General features: G+C 35.5%; 1 protein-coding gene across 4 annotated transcripts in view; it reads left to right on the forward strand.

The window, feature by feature from the left end:
* CTNNBL1 (catenin beta like 1) overlaps positions 1-18882 on the forward strand; it is a 220317-nt gene that overhangs the window by 183556 nt on the left and 17879 nt on the right. The window lies entirely within an intron of this gene.

Genomic DNA, 18882 nt, shown 5'->3' on the forward strand with positions numbered 1-18882 from the left:
TTGTACAGAATTAAATGTAAAGGAATAATTTTTATCCTGGGCATACTTTTTAGCACAGAGCTGTTGTATTGATAGGACCTAGATGTAGCCCTGCTGTTCTGGCTAGGATAGGACTGATCCTACATGTTTGTCCAGAGTTCTTCTGATAACACGTGACATTATGTGTATTTATTGTGTCAGCCTGATTCTGAAAGACTTCTTGAGGAAAAGAAAAAAAAATCTCCTTATTTTGTCCATGTGCTCAGCTTCTGCTCATCTTGTCATATCCTTAGAGCATCATGGTTTCAATTAAGTAGGAGTTGTCACATTTCTTCTAATTACACCTGGGATCTAATGCCCTTTTTCTGGCCTCAAGATGAATTTACCAAAATCTTCCTTATGGTTTGGTGAAATCCTTTTGGAACTTTGTATCTGTGATATAGGAGATTTTGTTAATTCTTTCCATTAATTCTCCATTTGCTTCCCTTGCCCCAAAACATCACTTTGTTGCCTTCTAAGAAGTCAGATTTTAATAATACAACAGAATACTTTTTTATAGCATCCTGAATTTGTCTTTTAACTTAGTAGTAATAGTGCCCTATTATTATCATAGCCTACCTCCTCATGGATTTAGAAAGTCATTATGATTGGTTTTTAAATCACCTTATGCTAATTTAGAATTTGAAACAAATTGATTATTGTCTAATTTTCAATCTCAGTATTCCAATGGTAATTCCTTCATTTCCTGTCTTTTCTCCATCCCTGATAGTAATAAAATTGTGTACTTATTCTACTATATTAGTTGAATTAAAATGGAATGTGAGATTTATGATTTATACTTTCCTTTAATTATTGGTTCATTTCAGGACCATGTGACCTTTTAGGCTTCTTAATCTTTTCAGTGCAGTTCATCAAACATTTATTAAGCTCCTACTTTATGCAGAGCACTACATACTGGCAATACAAAAATAACAAAATAGCAGTTTTCATGGTACTTAGATTCCACGGGGAAGGAAAATGTTATAACTAAGTAAATAGATAAATTAAGGAAAGAAAAACCACCAACATTTAAATAAAAACTACTTATATTGCAAGTGGTACCTGAGCTCTGAACTTTGTATAAAGAGAAAAATTCCAAGAAGTAATGGTAAAGAGGATAATCTACTTCAGGAATGGAAGCTAGATTGTATGGAGACCTGGGAATAGGAGGTGGATTGCTGAGTTTGAGAAATAGCTAGTTGTCCAGTTTAGCTGGAACAGAGATTGTGTGAAGGGGAGTAATTTGAAATAAGCCTGGAAAATTATGTCAGAATCAAACTGTGAATGACTTTAAATGTTAGAATTCAGGGGCTTATATTTTGTCCTGGAGATTACAAAATGAGTGGCCTCATGGCAGAAGGATTAGAGGTCTGTACCAATTTGAATCAGGTGAACCAAGTTCAAATTTTGTCCCAGGTGCTTATTAGTTGAATTATCACAGGATGATCACTTAACCTTACTGAGAACCTTATTTTTCTTTCTTTCTCATTCATCCAACTCACCAAGGGCAATCTTTTAAAATAAGCTTTTGCCCTGTAGTAATGCTATCCAAATTAGGCTGAAAAGCTCCATATTTTTCCTTTTTTCTTTATTATTTTGTCTTCACTAAAGAAAGATAATGAGATAATTCTTTTTCTCTGTATGCATCCATATGGATCTGCATGTGTAAAATCAGAATGGTGGTATTTTTAAAAGTTAGGCCCATGTCTTTGTATTTATTCTGTTATTGTATATTCAATTAGAACATGACACCTGTGACTGTGTTGGACTTTATTTTTATGAAACTAGCTGTTCCAGATTCAGATTACTTGGTGGCATTACAGTGTTGATTGGTTACTTAAAAATATAGCATTATATAAAATGACTTCAAAATTGACACTGAGTTTCTTAGGAACAAATTTAGCATGGTTATGTTACATGGTTAACTATAATTTATTAATGTTTTGTCATAAAATAACATTGTTCTGGGCAACATTATGTTTATAACTGAAGATATTTAGTAGATTTGGGAGTTAGGGTATATGTTTAGGGAATGGATTTTATGACCCATTTTTGAGATCAAACTTATACACAGTTAAACTGATACCACCTTTCATAACTTTCTGAAGTTGCATCAGTTTCCCTTTGGGAGTGGAATAACCAGTCACTTACAGAATGTTGGAGAATATAAACAAAAATGTTATTGCCTTATATGGTGACATCAGATTACTCTTCATCTTTAGTTTCTGAGTCATGTCCCACTTCATTAATGCAAGAGAGATTCATGTTACCTTAATAACATCCCATTTTATAGTTCTCTCCTTCCATCAGTAAGGAGGCAGCACAGTGTCTATTGGTGGCATATTAAAAATGGCATTTGTGTACTCATTTAGAAGTTCACAACTTGACAGCTTAGGGATGAAGGCAAGCATTAAGGTGATTATTTGATTGTGCTTCAGAAGATATTTTAACAACATTTTAGGTGTCAATATGATTGGGGGGAAATTCAATCCAAAAATGGCATCTTAGTGTTGCACATGCCTCCTTCTTATATATCTTTGGAGCTCTGTCTTTTTATTTTACCAGATCCATTCTGTTTTTTTTTTTTCCTGTTGTAAATTATAGTCTATTTACCCTCAGAGAATTATCAGCTAAGGTTTTATTCAATTTTTTTTCTTATGGAATCCATAAAATCAAATCTGTATGGATATTCATCCATTTGCTTTCCTTTACCACTAAGACGATGTGTTGAATTTTCACCCCCTGCACTAGATTTTCATTTTAGATTTTTTTTTCCAGAAAAACGTATTAATTCATAGATTTATCTAGGTGACTTTACATTTTATGTGTTGGTTTGTTCATTGTTGAGTATGTGATGGGAAAATCTTATCTTTATTTTTAAAAGCCTCAAGAATAGAAATGAAAACATCATATTAAAAGAAAACCCTAAAAGAGTTTGTATGTTTATTCCCCTTCCCCCAGTCCCTGAATGAGTGCTTCTTAAGTGTTCCTTTAAAATAGTAGAGTGGCAACAATCTCCTCTGTAGCTTTTTAGTTTGCCTTATTCTAGGCACCCCCTTTTAGGAAAAACTTGTACAAACCCAAGTACATCCTGAGAAAAGTAACTAGGAGGCTCAAAACTCTGGAGGCCATGCCATACAAGTTTTATTTGAAGAAACTAGCCACATTTAGCCTAGAAAAGACAGGATTTCCAAAGAACAAAGTTATTCAAGTATTTGAATAACTGTCATTAGGAAGAGGGATTAGAATTGTCCTGAATGGTCTCAAAACACAGAACTAACAGTAGTGGGAAAAGGTGCAAATGGGACAGATTTCAGCTTGACATAAAAGAAAAATATGACAGAAGTTAGGACAAATCCAGATGTGGAATGGGTTATCTCTGTAGAATGGTTCACTTTCAGTTGAGATTTTCAGTTGCAGATTGAATGACTATTTATCTAAGGGTAGTATAAAGGGAAATTAATATTCAGGGATAAGTTAAATTAGATAATAATTTGCATTTATATAGTACATTAAGATATATAGAGAAAGCTTTACATATAACAGTCCTTGAGCTAGTGTATTTTTATCTCATTTTACTGGTGAATTAACTAAGACCTGAAGAGGTTAATAAGTTATATGGGATCACTAAGTCCCAAGTTCAGCTGGCTCTTCCTGTTAACTCCACATTGCCTTATTCTACCTTGCCTTTGAGGTCCTTTTCCTTTTTTTTTAATGACTTTTCTATCTTACTATGATTCTTGACAGTTTAAAGTATTGAGGTAGGGTAATGTGGAGGAAAAAATCATTAGACTTGCAGACAAGAGGTCTCTATTCAGATCCTGGTGCCATCTATGACTCAGTGTAACTTCAGTTCCATAACCAAAGTTCATTATGTTTTAGAGGTTCCCCCATCTATAAAATGAGAATAATAGTGGTTGTTTGTATCTTCCTCAACCAAAATTATTGTAAGATTCAGATGAAATTGCTACGTGGAAAATACTATGAAAAGTAAATTATATAGACAAAACTTGTTATATGACATAAAGATTACAGTTCAACTCTACCCTTCCCAAAGAGAGTCACAACTTTGTTGCTTGCATTCTAAATGCTATTCCCTGTGCATCTAAGTTTTCATAGAAATGTTGTACAAAGAAAAGTATCCATGAATCGTATGAAGTCCCTACTTGATTCTTGGATTTTTTTTTTTTTTTTTTTTGGTGGTAATTTTTGTCCTTATTGAGTTGGGGCTAATTTTGGATTTTCAGGCCATTTTGAAACAATGAGGGTGATGATACACATCCAGAACTGGTCTCTTTGCCAAAGGGAAATTCAATTTTTTTGATGAGAAGGGAAGTTGATTGGCACTATGGATTGTAGATTCTTAGTGTGACACCTGTGAGCAACTCCAGGCTAGAATTGTTTTTACATCAAAACAACCATTCTTGTGATTTATCAGTAATAGTTTTAGACCGTGTGAACAGTATACATTACTTAGAAAAAATGTTATTATTAGGATTTAGTGACAGAAACTAGTTCTAGTTCTCTAAGGCCAAGAGTTTGGTTGTTTATGAATTTGCTTTAGTTTATGAGCATCATGCCTATGGTATTTAGTGTTGAGATCAGTGATGTGGATGTCTAAATATAGTTTTTGAGCAAGTTTCTTAGGAATCACTAAAGAATAATACCCTCAATGCCAGGGGTGGAAATGCAAGCTAGTATTTTGTTTTTTTAGCCTTTTTTGCTTCTGGTAGGACCATGATCTTTGTACCTTGGATCTGTGTAGCAAAAATATAGGAAATTGGACTCCTTGATCTACAATACCAGAAATATTTGAAATTAAACAGGAGAAGAGAGTATCACATAATCCCTGAGTTAGAGGAATTTACTGAATCTGTGTAACTCAGCCCATGCCTGACTCATACTCCATTGTACATCATATTGGATAAGTGGTCATTGGGTTTTCTTTGAGGTCTTCTAGGAGTAAAGTACATACTGTTAAACCCAAGGTGTAGACAATACATTCTGCTCGTGTATAGCTATAATTTTTTTTTTTTACTTCTGAACGTAAACACTTAAAAAAATTTATATAACAGCGGAATGCAGAAAAATATTGATTCCATATAAAACCATGAATCTCCATTTCATTCATCTTGCTTTTAAAAAATGTATAACTATGCATTATTTTCAAAACCATCCTGCTTATCTGTACTTTCAGAAATTTGTTCCTTTTTTATGCATTGTAAAGTGTTATGACGGCCTTTTTTTCATATCACTATTATTTTTTCTCCTCCTCTCCTCCATTCCCCCAATCTCCCCATTCTCCCCATTAATAAGGAGAAATAACTTTAAAAATCACTTTTATAGGGAAGAAAGTTCTTTGCTACAAATAAGTTTAGTTAGGCAAAATGAATCCACTTAGTGACCATGTTTTCCCTTACCTCTCTGTCTGTTGGTGAATTATACATTTCATCATAGATACTTTGAATACATTATTTGGTAATTGCATTGAACAGTGTTCTTAAGAAAGTTTTTCTAAGTTGTTTGTCTTTATTGTTGTTGTTGTATAAATTGTTTTCCTGTTTCTAATTTACTTCACTCTACATTACACCCTATGATTCTTTGAAATCATCCCTTCCAGATGTGGGAAAACTGGGACATTGATGCATTGTTGGTGGAGTTGTGAAAGAATCCAACCATTCTGGAGAGCAATCTGGAATTATGCCCAAAAAGTTATCAAACTGTGCATATCCTTTGATCCAGTAGTGCTACTATTGGGCATATATCTCAAGGAAATACTAAAGAAGGGAAAGGGACCTGTATGTGCCAAAATGTTTGTAGCAGCCCTTTTTGTAGTGGTTAGAAACTAGAAAATGAATAGATGTCCATCAATTGGAGAATGGTTGGGTAAATTATAGTATATGAATGTTATGGAATGTTATTCTGTAAGAAATGACCAGCAGGTTGACTACAGAGAGGCTTGGAGAGACTTACATCAACTGATGCTAAGTGAAATGAGCAGAACTAGGAGATCATTATACACTTCAACAACAATACTGTATGAAATTCTGAAACAGAAGGGAGTACAAGGGATAATGTTGTAAAAAGTTACCTATGCATATATACTGTCAAAAAAAAGTTATAATTATAAAACTAATTAAAAAATAAAATTTAAAAAAAGAAATCATCCCTTCCATCATTTCTTACAGTACTATAATATTCCATTATATTCACATACAATAATTTGTTCACACATTCCCCAGTTATCTAAGAGGCAATCCAAGATGGCCTCTCTTTAATTCGATTTCTTTTTTCTTTTTTTATCCCTTTTAATCCCTTTCAAGATCAGAAAGTTTTTTCTACTTTGCTATCCTTCTCCAATATTATTCTCTCTCTTAACCCCTTTTCCCATTCCCACCTTTTTTCTTGTTAGTTTGATATATTTCTACACAAAACTGTGTAACTTTGTCCATATCTAATAAGAAGATTGATGTGATTGATACCAACTCTCTTCAGACTCTGTCTTTCATGTTTATATATTTTCACTATGAGAATTCCCATTTATAAAAAACAGCCAAGTGTCTGTCCCATTCTTTCTCCCCATTATTTGTATTCTACCTTTAACACTAAAACCTCACTCCACCCTCCTTTTTTTCCCTTCCTCTTAAAATCCTCAGAACTAATAACCAATTCACCTCCAGTTCCTCTTTCCCCACCCCATCTTTATTTTACATTCAGTATTCATTGAAGAAATTATAGTTTGGAAGGGATACTTGTTTCTTTTCTTTGTATTACAATGTTAGCCCTAAATCATCCTTCCAGTTATATAGTTTCTTTGGACTCTTATTTGTATTCCTATTTGATTATAATTTTTTAATAAAAATTTTTCAAAAGATCCCTGTTCCTCAAAAGGTCCACCTTTTCCTCCTGTCAGATTACATTCATTTTTTTTTTTTTAGGTTAACTTATTTTTTTATTGTAAGCTTTTGGTTTTTTGCATTTTGAAATAAAGTTTTTTGGGTCTTTTGTGATCTTGACTAGTTTTTGCTATTTGAACTGCTTCCTGCTGTATACTTCAATATTCTTTAATCTGTGAGCTCTGGATTTTGATTATTATATTGCTGGGACTTTTCCTTTGGGGATTTCTTTTAGAAGATGACTGGTGGATTATTTCTGTTTCCACTTTGTCATCTAGTTCTAGCAGATCTGAGTATTATTTCATTTAAGATTTATTTTGTATCCAGTTTTTGTTGTTATTGTTATGGTTTGGGGGGAATTTAATAATTCCTTTTTTTTTCCCTTGACCTACTTTTCAGGTCAGTTGTTTTGGTTATCAAATATCTTATGTTTTCTTCTTCTTCTTCTTTTTTTAAATTTTGCATCATTCCAGTTTTTGTTTGATAGTTGAGGCTTTGCACTAGAAATGGGTTATGCTGAATGCAGATGAGTGATTGATGCTACTTTGAATCACATGGTTTCTTGCATTAACCTCCATTTCCCAAGATTCTGCCCTTCTGGATTTTCAGGATCCTTTTAGGTGACTCAGGAAAAACTTTGGTTTTTCCAGTTCTTAACATTGCTGCTTCATACTGCTCTTCTGCTCTTCCAGGAGGTTCCAAAGTGCTTTACTCAGGGTCTTTCTGATAACCCTGGTACTTTCTCAAGGTAGCTTTCTGCTCTAACTGTATCTAGTGTAAAGTCTTTAGGCTATATATGCCACTAGCCGTCATTAGTCTTTGGAGCTTTGCTTAAGTAGCTCCTTTTCTTATTGCCTTTAGGCGCCTGGTAGACTTTTGGGATTTAAGAAGTTATTTATTGTAGTTTCTCTTTGGATCTCTTAGGTGCAAACTTTAGAGCTTTACAGGAATAGCTATATGGGAGCATGGCAGGCTGTCCCCATTTGAGTTAACTATTTTAGCAAAAGGGCATAGGGCTCTAATTTTTAGGAAGTATTTTCTACCATTGAATCTAAATCTGTTTTTCTTTAATTTCCACTATTTGCTCATAGTTCTATCATCTGGATCGAAAAAGAACAAGTCTAATCTCTCTTCTATATTACAACCCTTCAGATAATTGAAGACAAATATGTCACTCCTAAATCTTCTCTTCTGTGTATTTCACATCCCATACCCTCAGTTCATCCTTTGAGCTAGAAATTCTTCTCCATCTTGGTTGCCCTATTCTGGGCACTCTGTAATTTGTCATTATCTTTCCTAACATGTGCCCAGAAATGAAAACAGTCTTTTATAAGTGTCATCTGACTTAGGGCTATTACTTCCTTAATCATGAAAACTATACCTCTGAATATAACCTAGGATTATATTAACTTCCTTGGTGTCTGGGCCACATACTATTGATTTTTGAGCTTATAAATCCACTGAAACACCCAGTTGTTTTTTAGAGGAACTGTTATTCAGGAGCACCTCTTTTAATTTTTACTTGTGAAGTTAGAGTTTTGACCCCAAATGTGTGACTTGACATTGGTCTTTCTTACTTTTTATCTTATTAGATTTGAATCATTCTTAGTCGGTCAAGGTAGTTTGTTTTTTATTATTTTTCTCTCATTTTTAATCTTTGTGAAGGCTCCAAAACTGCTCTCTCCAAATATCTCTGAATTGCCTCATCTAATGGCCTTTTCTAAGTCCTCATCCTTCTTTACTTCTCTACAGCCCCTGACACAGCTCGTCATCTTCTTTTCCTTGATACTCCCTTCTCTCTAGGTTTTAGTGATATTATTCTCTCTAGTTTGCTGTTATCTATCTGACCATTCCTCAGTTTCCTTTGCTTGATCTTCATCCACGGTCATTCTCAGTAATTGTGGGTGTCTCACAGGCTCTGTTCTGGGCCATTTTCTCTTCTTCTGTACTATTTTATTTGGTTGATCTCATAAATTCCCATGAATTCAATTATAATTTTCCATGCTGATCCTCAAATTCATTTATCCATTACTAACCTCTCAGTTGACTGCCAAATTTGAATGTCCAACTCCCTGTTGAAAATCTCAAGCTGGATAGTCTATAGACATAATCATCTAAAACCTCCTCCTTCTAAACTCCCATAATACCGTTGAGGTTACCATCATCCTCCTAGGCACCTAGCCTTACAGCTTTAACAATAGCACCACTATCCACTCTCATCCTCCACATCCATCCAGGGACCAAATACTGTTGTTTCTGTCTCTGTAACATCACTGTCCTGCAGACACTTTCCACTTCATGCTTGGACTATTGCAGCAGCCTGCTGGTTGTTCTCTCTGTCACAATTTTTCCTCCACATTCAGCCCATCCTTCATTCAGTTGGCAAATTAATCTTCCCTTAAATGCATGTCTGTCTTCCCCCATTCAGTAAACTCCAATGGCTCCCTTTCACCTGTAGGATCAAATATCAACTCCTCTAGTTTTCAGAGCCTTTCATAACCTAGCCCTTCCTTATCTTCCAGGCTTTGTATACCTTATTCCCCTCCACATGGTCTTCACATATAGCACTTTATCTTCCAGCTCTGAGCATTTTCACTGGCCTGAAAAATTCTCTCTCCTCATCTCTGCCTCCTGGTTTCCCTGGCATCCCACCTTCTCCAAGAAGCCTTTCTGAGTCTTCCTTAATCTCACTTCCTTTCCTCTGAAATAAATCCCAGTTTATCCTATATCCTATATCTGTCTTGTTTGTATACAGTTGTTTACATGTTGTTTCCCACCTTGACTGAGCTCTTAAAACTGATTTTCTTTGATTTTCTTTTATCTTTCTATCCCCAGTAGCTAGCACAATGACCTGTACAAAGTAGGCATTTAATAAATGATAGCTGCTAATTGATTAGCATCATTTTTGAATTGAGAGGTCTTTTTGAATCCCAGCTTTTTTATTCAGTGTATTAGGTAACCTTCACTGCTTTGTGTCATTCATACTTTTGAAGGTGGTATCTAAGTTATTGATAAAAATGTTAGCATAGGGTCAAGCACAGATCTTCAGGACATTCCACTTAAAATCTCTTTACAAGTTGATATCAAAGTGTTAAAACTATTTTTTTAGGTTCGAGCATTCAACCAGCACCAAAACCACTTATTTGCACTGTCATGTCTCCATCTATCCCTGCTTTTCCATAAAGGCAGCATGAGAAATTTTGTCAAAATCTAGGTTAACTATATCTATGACATTCTCTTGATTTACAGGTATAGTAATCCAGTGAAAGAAAAAGATGAAGTAGACTGGCATAACCTTTTCTTGAAGAAGCCAGACTTGTTCAACTCTTGGGATCTTTTTAGAAATGAGATGAGATGTCATTTCACTTTATTTTTAAAAAAAAAAAAGGCATCTGAAACTATTAAGTTATAATAAACAGAATACTGGATGTGAAGTAAGAAGTCTTGGGTTTGAGTGTAAGCTATGCTATTTATCAACCATTTGTGACCTTGGATAAGTTATTTCACCTCTTTTTAATTCAGCTTCCTCAGCTGTTAAAAAAAAATTCATATATATATATTACCTGTCACCCACCCAGAGTTGTTATGAGGATCTAATGAGAGAGTAAACATAAGTACTATATAAATATTAAAATGTTATATAAATATGACCTATTATTTTCATCATTTTTCATCCCTTTTCTTCTGAGGAATTGCTGAAAATGATTGTGTAAACCTTTCCACTTTTCTCTCATTGAAATGATACATAAACCATCCCATTTCTTTTTTTTCCTTTCACTCTAAGCACTCAGGATAGCTATGTGCTCAACACCCTTGAGGCCCTTCAACAATAAGCATCTTAAGCTGTGGAGTTATAACGGGGTAGATAAGTTGCTTTTGTGACAATAGCAGGTTGTATTTCATGTCAATTTCTGTGGCTCTTCTGGCATAGAATTTGAGCTGTCAGCAGCCAATATCTGTTTCATCTTTCTCTGTATTTAATGCGCCTCCAGTGATCTTTTTCTTGATGATGATTTGTAGTCATAGCTGAGATATGCATTTTAAAATGTAGCTTTTGAATATATACTGCAATGTGTCTAAAAGCTGTATGTCTACTTGTGCTTTGTCGGAGTTTAGAAGTGATGGAAAAAAAAGCAGTAGAGTCTCGCCCTACACTTTTGATTTTACCCTATTGATTCACAAGAGCCATATTTAGAAAAACCTTAGAGAACAGCACACAGTTGCCTTGTTTTGAAAAAGATCAAATTGTGTGAAAGAAAAAGCCACCAGGGACACTTTTGACCTAAATGAAGAAACTTAATTTAATTTGGCTAGGCTTAGTCTCTTGCTCTCTGTTCTTTATTCCCTGATGGACTTACACACTCACAGTTTCCATCATTATTTCATGCTATCCAACTTCAACTGGGCACTCATTACAGCAAGATAGTCTTTTATTCCTCCCTAATTGTGTATCTCCTTCCCCATAAAAACCATTTCAAACTGTCTCCTCTTTCCTCCTCACTCCTCTCTTATACTCCTATTGTCTCCTTTCTCCTATCTGAAGACCTGGACTCTTATTTTACTGAGGAATTTGAAGCCATTTGACATGAGTGTCCTCCTTTTCTATTCCTCTCAAAAATCCTTTATACCATTCTGTTCTCTTTCCGCTCCTCTCTCATTCTGACACAGAAGTCGCTCTTTGCTTAATCTAGCTTGTGTGTGTGTGTGAGATAGATCCCCTCCAGTTTTTTTTTTCTTGAAGATTACATATGATACACACTCATTCATCCTTTCTGGAGAATCTTCATCCATTTACTTTCTAATGATTCATTTCATTCTGTATTGCTTTCAAGCAAGTATTAAAATTATTTTAAAACTTATAAACCCCATTCTTTTTAAAAAAAAAAAAGTTCACTTAATATTTTCACTTTTTTGTTGTTTGCTTGCATTTTGTTTTCTTTCTCATAGTCCAGTTGATACCTCCTTCAACAGATAGTGGCCTTTTTGTAGGAATTCACTGTCTTAGTGGGGACAACCACTTATTATATTCTAGGACAGTTGACAACTTTGAGAGAATCCACCAGCTTCAGTCTTTTCAGGGGCTAGGATTTCAGTATCAAGAATAACTTCCTTCTCTATGAGTCGAGTCACACTTTAAATCAGTAGATATATGGGCCAGGCACTACATTAAGAACTGGAGATGTGAGAAGCACAAGACACATCTCCACTTACAAGAAGCACACAATCTAATAGAGAAGACAACACACAAAAATAAGCTGAAAGGGGGAAGGAAAGAATGGTTACCTGGTTCAAGCAGTGTGAGTGGTCCTGCATCTGGGTTGGAAGATTATCTGAGTAGATGTGAGTTATAGAGTTGATTTCATCTTGTAGGATCATAAGTTTCAGGAGATCATGAAGTCCTTAATTGTGTCTGAGTAGGAAGTGATGAGGTGAATGTCCTGGTCCTGCTTAAGAGATTTAGGGTCTGGAGAAGCTCTCTGATATCCACTTTCCACCCTCTCCAATCAGAGAGAGGAGGGCCCAAGGGACCATCATTGCTGAGGAGTCTGAATTTCAGCAATGACTTCATTTATGAGAATGATAAGTTTCTGCATAATGAAATCAACTCCAAAATTCACATCTAGCCTTCCCTAATGTCCCTCAACTATTAGTGTCCTCTCTCCCAAAATACCTTGCTTTAAGTTTAGTATTTATTCTCTTTACACTTATTCATTCTCATTCTCTTCCTCTCCCTCTCCCCTCTCCCTCTCCTCTCTCCCTCTCCCTCTCTCCCCTCTTTCTGTTTCCCTCTCTCCCCCTCTCTCTCCTTCTTCACCCTCTCCTCCCTCTCCTCTATGTGTGTGTGTGTGACTTGTGAGGAGAAATTGTTGTCTTTGTACTCACATTGATGAAGATAGGGTTTCTGATGGTCAGGGAGTTAAATGATGAGGTTAGTGGCAGGTTCGGGGTTCAGAGAACCAAATGAAGAGGTTTGGCTTCCCCCTAGGATTCGGTGCAGGGCAGGGAGTACCCCCTTCTGGAGGCACAGAAGTCCTTTATAAAAGAATTTACAAACCTGAAAAGCTAGACTGGTAAAATAAGTTTATTATTGGCATTAAGAAATCAGACTTTGAATAGAAAGGCTGAATTCTTTGGTGGCAAAGTCCTGACAGAGAAGTAAAGTTTATAGCAGAGAAATCCCAACAGAGAGATATAAAGTCTTGTTAGGGAAATAGGTAAGAAAGATAAAGAGAGTGTATTGCTGAAAGAAAATATCATTTCAGTGGGCAGAAGGTTGCTGCTATGTCAGAGAGAGAGATTCCTTGGCATATTAGGTCCTCTGCAAAGACTAAAGCCCCAAGTTGGCTCATTTTATAATTGAGGCCTTGACTACAAGCTGGGGGTTGCTCTTGATGGGGGCTGGTGCAACTTGAGCTGGAATTAAAATAGAGAATCTTAGAATGAGTGTCTCTAGGCTGATCTTTAATTCAATGGGAAGCTTAATCAGTGGAATGAAGCTGTTTATCCTGTTTCCCTCAGAGGGGCCTTTTACAGAGGCAGGATTCAAGGAGAATCTCTCTTTCAAGGAGCTTCCTAAGTGCTTCACCTCATGGCTCACTCAGAAGTCAGAGAAAGAATTTTGGGGCTCCCCTCATCAACATCACCAGCACTCAGCGTGTAGTGCTTAACAAAAGCTTGTTTAATTTTTAAGCATATGATTCCCAATTCTGTACCTCCAGTTCTGACCTTGGACTACTTTTTTCCCATTTCTTTGACTTCTGTCTTATTGATAACTGAGATGTAACCCTTAAATCTTGAGTTTACTCTGAAATTTTATCCCTTCCCCAAATCTGTTTTTGTTAGTGGCTTAACCACCTTTCCAACCCTTGGATTTGCCTGAAGGGTCTTTTTAATTTTCCTTATTCTTTTTCTTTCCCACATCTGCTATAACTCTGTATGTCTACCTGAGTTTCCTCAAATAAAAAACAAGAAAGATTGAACAGACCTAGATAATCTTTGAGATCCTTCCAAGCTGTTAAGATTTTGATTCTGTGTCCTATAGGTTATATATATGTAGTCTCTGAAATCTACCTTCTGTCTGCAAATCATATAGCCACTACCTTATTCTGGACTCTAATAGCCAAACTTTTATAGCTGTTTTCTAACTAATTTCCCTACCTCTACTTGCTTCTAATTTGTGGGCATCTGTGTGACTAGATATCCTTGCTCTAATAATGCTTTCATTGTGATTCCACACCTACCTCCCCTGCTCAAGAACCTCTGGCTGAACATTTCAAATATAAGCTCCTCAAAACACTTCAGAAATTGATCCCTCTTTGCTTCTCAGACATCATCTTTAATTACTCCTCATTGTGGCTTCCTCTATTCCATCCACATCAATTTGAACACAGCCCACTAATTTCCTGTTCATGTCTGTAAGAGATCAATATCTAAATCAAAACATTTCTTCCAGAAAGGCCCTTTGGAACTTCATTTTTACTTAAGAAAATGTTGTATTTTATTGTTCTGATATTGTACATGCATACATAGTTATCTGAGGTAGACTGAAAACTCCTCAAGAACAAAGACAAGAGTTTTCTATTTTTTTGACGAACTTCCTTGTGTTTCCCCAAAACACTATAGCACTTAGTTACCTCATTCTATAAATAGGTTCCCCGAAACACACAGTGAAAATGAGATTATTTTCCTGTCGATTCTCCATGCTTATGGACACTTAGGAGTCCTAAAGCAGGAAGCTGTGATTATGCATAAATGAGAAAGAAAGCGGTCCTCTTATTTTTAAAAGCTTTGAATATCATGGCTTATACATACTTATATGGCCATATACATGGCAAATACTTATACTTTATACTTAAACTACCATGTGAGTATTAGTGCTATTATAAAATGACCATACAATTTGCTACTAAATGAACCTGGGAATTAGTGTTGGTGATCTGCAAGGCAGTACAGGGCCTAGAGCTTGAAAAGCCTCTTGCTTTTTTAAACTAGCACCTGGCAGAGTATAGAATCCTTTAGGAAGGAGAAGTAAAACACCAACTTGTATTGCTATGGGCTGGCCCCCTGGGCAAATAAAGAACAGCACTGTCTGCTTCTAAACAGCCTCCCAGGGCTCCTTGTTGATGACTGATAGCCATGATACCAGCTCCTAGGAATGTTTGGAGAATAGGAAGCAAAGGGAAATAATAGGATACTCAAGGGAGGTTTGTTCATAAAAAGCTATATTAAAGAAGAGGAAAGAAAAACAGCCTAGAATTAAGAAAGGGATGGCAACAATTCCCTGAACTTGACCTACCCTTTTCTAGCTATGTGTATTTGTGCCTTATGCAATGTCATCTTAACTCCTATTCACCATCCCCACTTCTTCCAGTTGATGCCAATTGATACATCCTTTAGGCAACTCATATACCACATCCTCAGGAGAACTTTCCTTTCTTCCTTCTTAGTCATTAGGTATATTTTCTTTCTCAGAATTCTCATGGCACTTTGTACTCCTTCTATATACTTATTGGTTGTATTGTTTATTTGTGATCTGCCTTGCCACACCACCATTCTTATATGGGAAAAGACAACTCTTATTTATCTTATATCTTGTATATTCCTGTACTCAACAGAATCTTGCACATAGTAGATAGAAAATATATGTGAATTGAATTGAATTTTTGTCAGATAGTATTTATTCAGAGCCCATCTTCTCAGGCTGCAATGCTAATTGCTATACAAAATGAATTAACAGTCACATTTCCTTCCCTCAAAGAGCTTATAGTCTAGAGAGGGAGAGAAAGGGGCATGTCATTTACAATATGGGGTAGTACAGTAAATGCTACAGGGAAGCTATAAATAGCTACAAGAGTTAAGAAGTGTGAGAGGTTGCAGGGAACAGGAAAGGTTTCATGGATGAAGTGGCATATAAATAAGGGGTCTTCTGGATTTAATAATGTATTCCCCTTGCATCCCAGGGATCCTAGGGATGAAAAGTAGAATAGTTTATGGATTCAAGGAATGATCTCTTTGATTTTGGTCAAAACTAGAGGAGAATGTTACTAAGGAAAGAGTACATGGGAAGTTCCATTAATTTAGGCTGGATATTCTTTGACTAATGTCTTCTCTGGGTTCTGGTTCAAAAAGGAAAAAAAGGACTGGATTTGTACATTCTTAAGGAAAAGTCAGTAGGATATATAGAAACTAAAAAGAAACAGATTTAGGTCCCATTTAGGAAAAACTTGAAATAATTGTGTAATGCCAGAGAAACTGAGACAAGATAGAGATTAGAGAGTAATAATTTATTAAATGGAGAGATATACTGGGACCAAATGGATCCATAGTTTGGTCCCAGGGCTTAATGAGACTATCATCTCTAAGAATCCAGCAAACAATGTGAGTTCTCAATGACCTATATACACATGGCTCAGACTCAGGAGGTAGATCGAGGCAGGGGCAGAGTCTGGGTGCTGAGAGTGGGAACAGGACTCTGACAAGGTGGGGTGAACCTCCAGAAATGGGGGGAGGCACCCCGGAGATGGGGATAGGCATCTTGATAAGAGGGCATCTGATATTCCCATAGCTTGAAATGGGGAGAGGCATTCTGATATTCTACAATATAAGATCTATTTTCCTTATCAAATATTCTGATAAAGAGGGAGGGGAGGTTTTGCAGGATAAGCTTTGAGCTGATAATTATAAACTGAAGCAGAGAAACTGAGTCAAGACAATTAGGGAAACTGAATCAGGACAATAAAAGAAAATGTGGCATAACAATTGGAACTATTCAAAAATAAACTAGGGTTCTCCTAGGTAGTGGGTTCCTCTTCCTCAGAGGTCATCAGACAGAGAGGTCATCAGACTCCTGTATTGGGGACATTGTGAAAGGCATCCCTATTCAGATACAGAATGGTCTAGTTGACCTTGGAAGTCTTGGCCTTTCCTTCCTTCTGAGGGTCTATGAATTCATTAATTTGATCAACACACTTTAAGTACATACTATTGTTTACCTTAGGTGATAGAAATTTTAGATCAGTTTCTTGTCTTTGTGGTATTTAGAGGAGGCACAAATTCAGTTACCTTATATACAATGTTATTTGATAAGCACATTAGAGAAATACAAAAGCAAAATACTGTAAAAGGTCAAAAAATAAAATAATCATCAAGCAATAAAGAAAGTAGTATTTCATTCCTTTTGTAGAATAAATAAGTAGAATAAAATAAAAAAATTCAGTAGATTAAAGGGGAAGAGAATATATTTTAAGGGAAGGCAAAATTGTGAACAAAGGCACCAAGAAAGAATGATGAGAAAGTATAAAGTAGCCAATTCTGTTAGAATGTCATTTATGTGTGAACATATGTCTAATATAAGGTCAGTCTGGAGAATTAGTTTCCATAGATCATGAAGGACTCTGATTCTATTAATATTTTGAAGCCAAATATACTTGTGTGTGTGTGTGTGTGTGTGTGTGTGTGTGTGTGTATATACACATATATATGTGGATATACATATATCTATGTGTATATTATATAGATAGATAACAATAAAATATTTTAACAAGTCAAAGTTCACTTTAGTTGCTTATGAAGAATGACTGAATGATCTCAGATGATCTGTCACCTTGTAGAGTTTTCAATAGAACAGCCAGGTTATTGTGCCATGCCATTCCCACACTCATATAGTCTTTTATGATAAAAGAGGAACTTCCAGTAAACCTGGATTTATTAATATAGTTTAATGGGCACACATAGTTCTAATATCTTTGGAGAATGAGTTTTCTCTTCATGGATTGTTAGTTTTCTCTTCTAGGTATATGCCTTTATAACTTTATATATGAAGCTACTTCACACTTATAGATCTCATATTGGAAAATTTCATTCCTTGATCACAAAAGATAGATAACTTCAGTTGTATGAAATTAAAATCCTTTCCCATGAACAAAATAAGTACATTAAATATTTCTGATGAGTGTCTGATACCCAGTATACATAGGAAATTAACACAAATTCATTAAAGCAAGAACCATTTCCATTGGATAAATGGTCAAAAATTTAAAAATTACAATATGGTTATATTACAATATTACAAAATGGCTATAAAGTAGCCATGTAAGGTTATTTCAAATTAATAATAATAAGAGAAGTAATCAGAACATCGTTGAAGTTTCACCACATACCAGCAAATTGGTAAAGAGGACAGAAGATGGAAAGAATATTAGAGGGACTGTGGGAAGACAGACAAACTAATACATTTTTGGTAGAGCTGTGAATTTTTCCAGTCATTCTAAAAGCATTATTAAATTTTGCTTAAAAGGTGCCCAAAATGCCCATGACCTTTGACTCAAAGAGTCTACTCTGCAATAAGATCTATCTAGATAGCATCCTAACAAAGTAAAAAACAGAAAGGAAGGTTCATATACACCAGAACATTCATATCAGGGTTTTTGTGGTAGCCACAAACTTTAAACAGAGTGTTCATAGATTTGGAAATGGTTAAAGAAAATGTGATGCATGAATGTAATTGGATATTGCTGTATTGGAAAAAATATGGAGACTTATATAAATTGATGCAGGCTGAACCAGGAAAACAACACATATAATGACTCCAATAATGTAAACAAAACAATAAAACTGAAAATTGTATAATCAGAATTAGCCTTGGAGATGAGTAGAGAATATGTGCTTTCTTTCCTTCATTGCAGAAGTGGGACCCTATAAGTATGAAATATTCAAGTTACCCAGCCACTTATTAAGCCCTCACTGTGTGCCAGGTATTTGCATTGGGGATACAAAGAAAAGCAGAAACTTGGAAAAATTTATATGAACTGATGCAGAGTGAAGTGAGCAAAACCAGGAGAACATTATGCATAGTAACAGCACTACAGGATGATGATCCACTGGTTATTCACAACAATACAATGATTTAAGACAATTCCAAAGTGCCCATGGATTGGGAAATGGCATGAAATTGTGACGCATGAATATA

Source organism: Sminthopsis crassicaudata, chromosome 2, assembly GCF_048593235.1.
Source record: "Sminthopsis crassicaudata isolate SCR6 chromosome 2, ASM4859323v1, whole genome shotgun sequence".
NCBI lineage: Eukaryota > Metazoa > Chordata > Mammalia > Dasyuromorphia > Dasyuridae > Sminthopsis > Sminthopsis crassicaudata.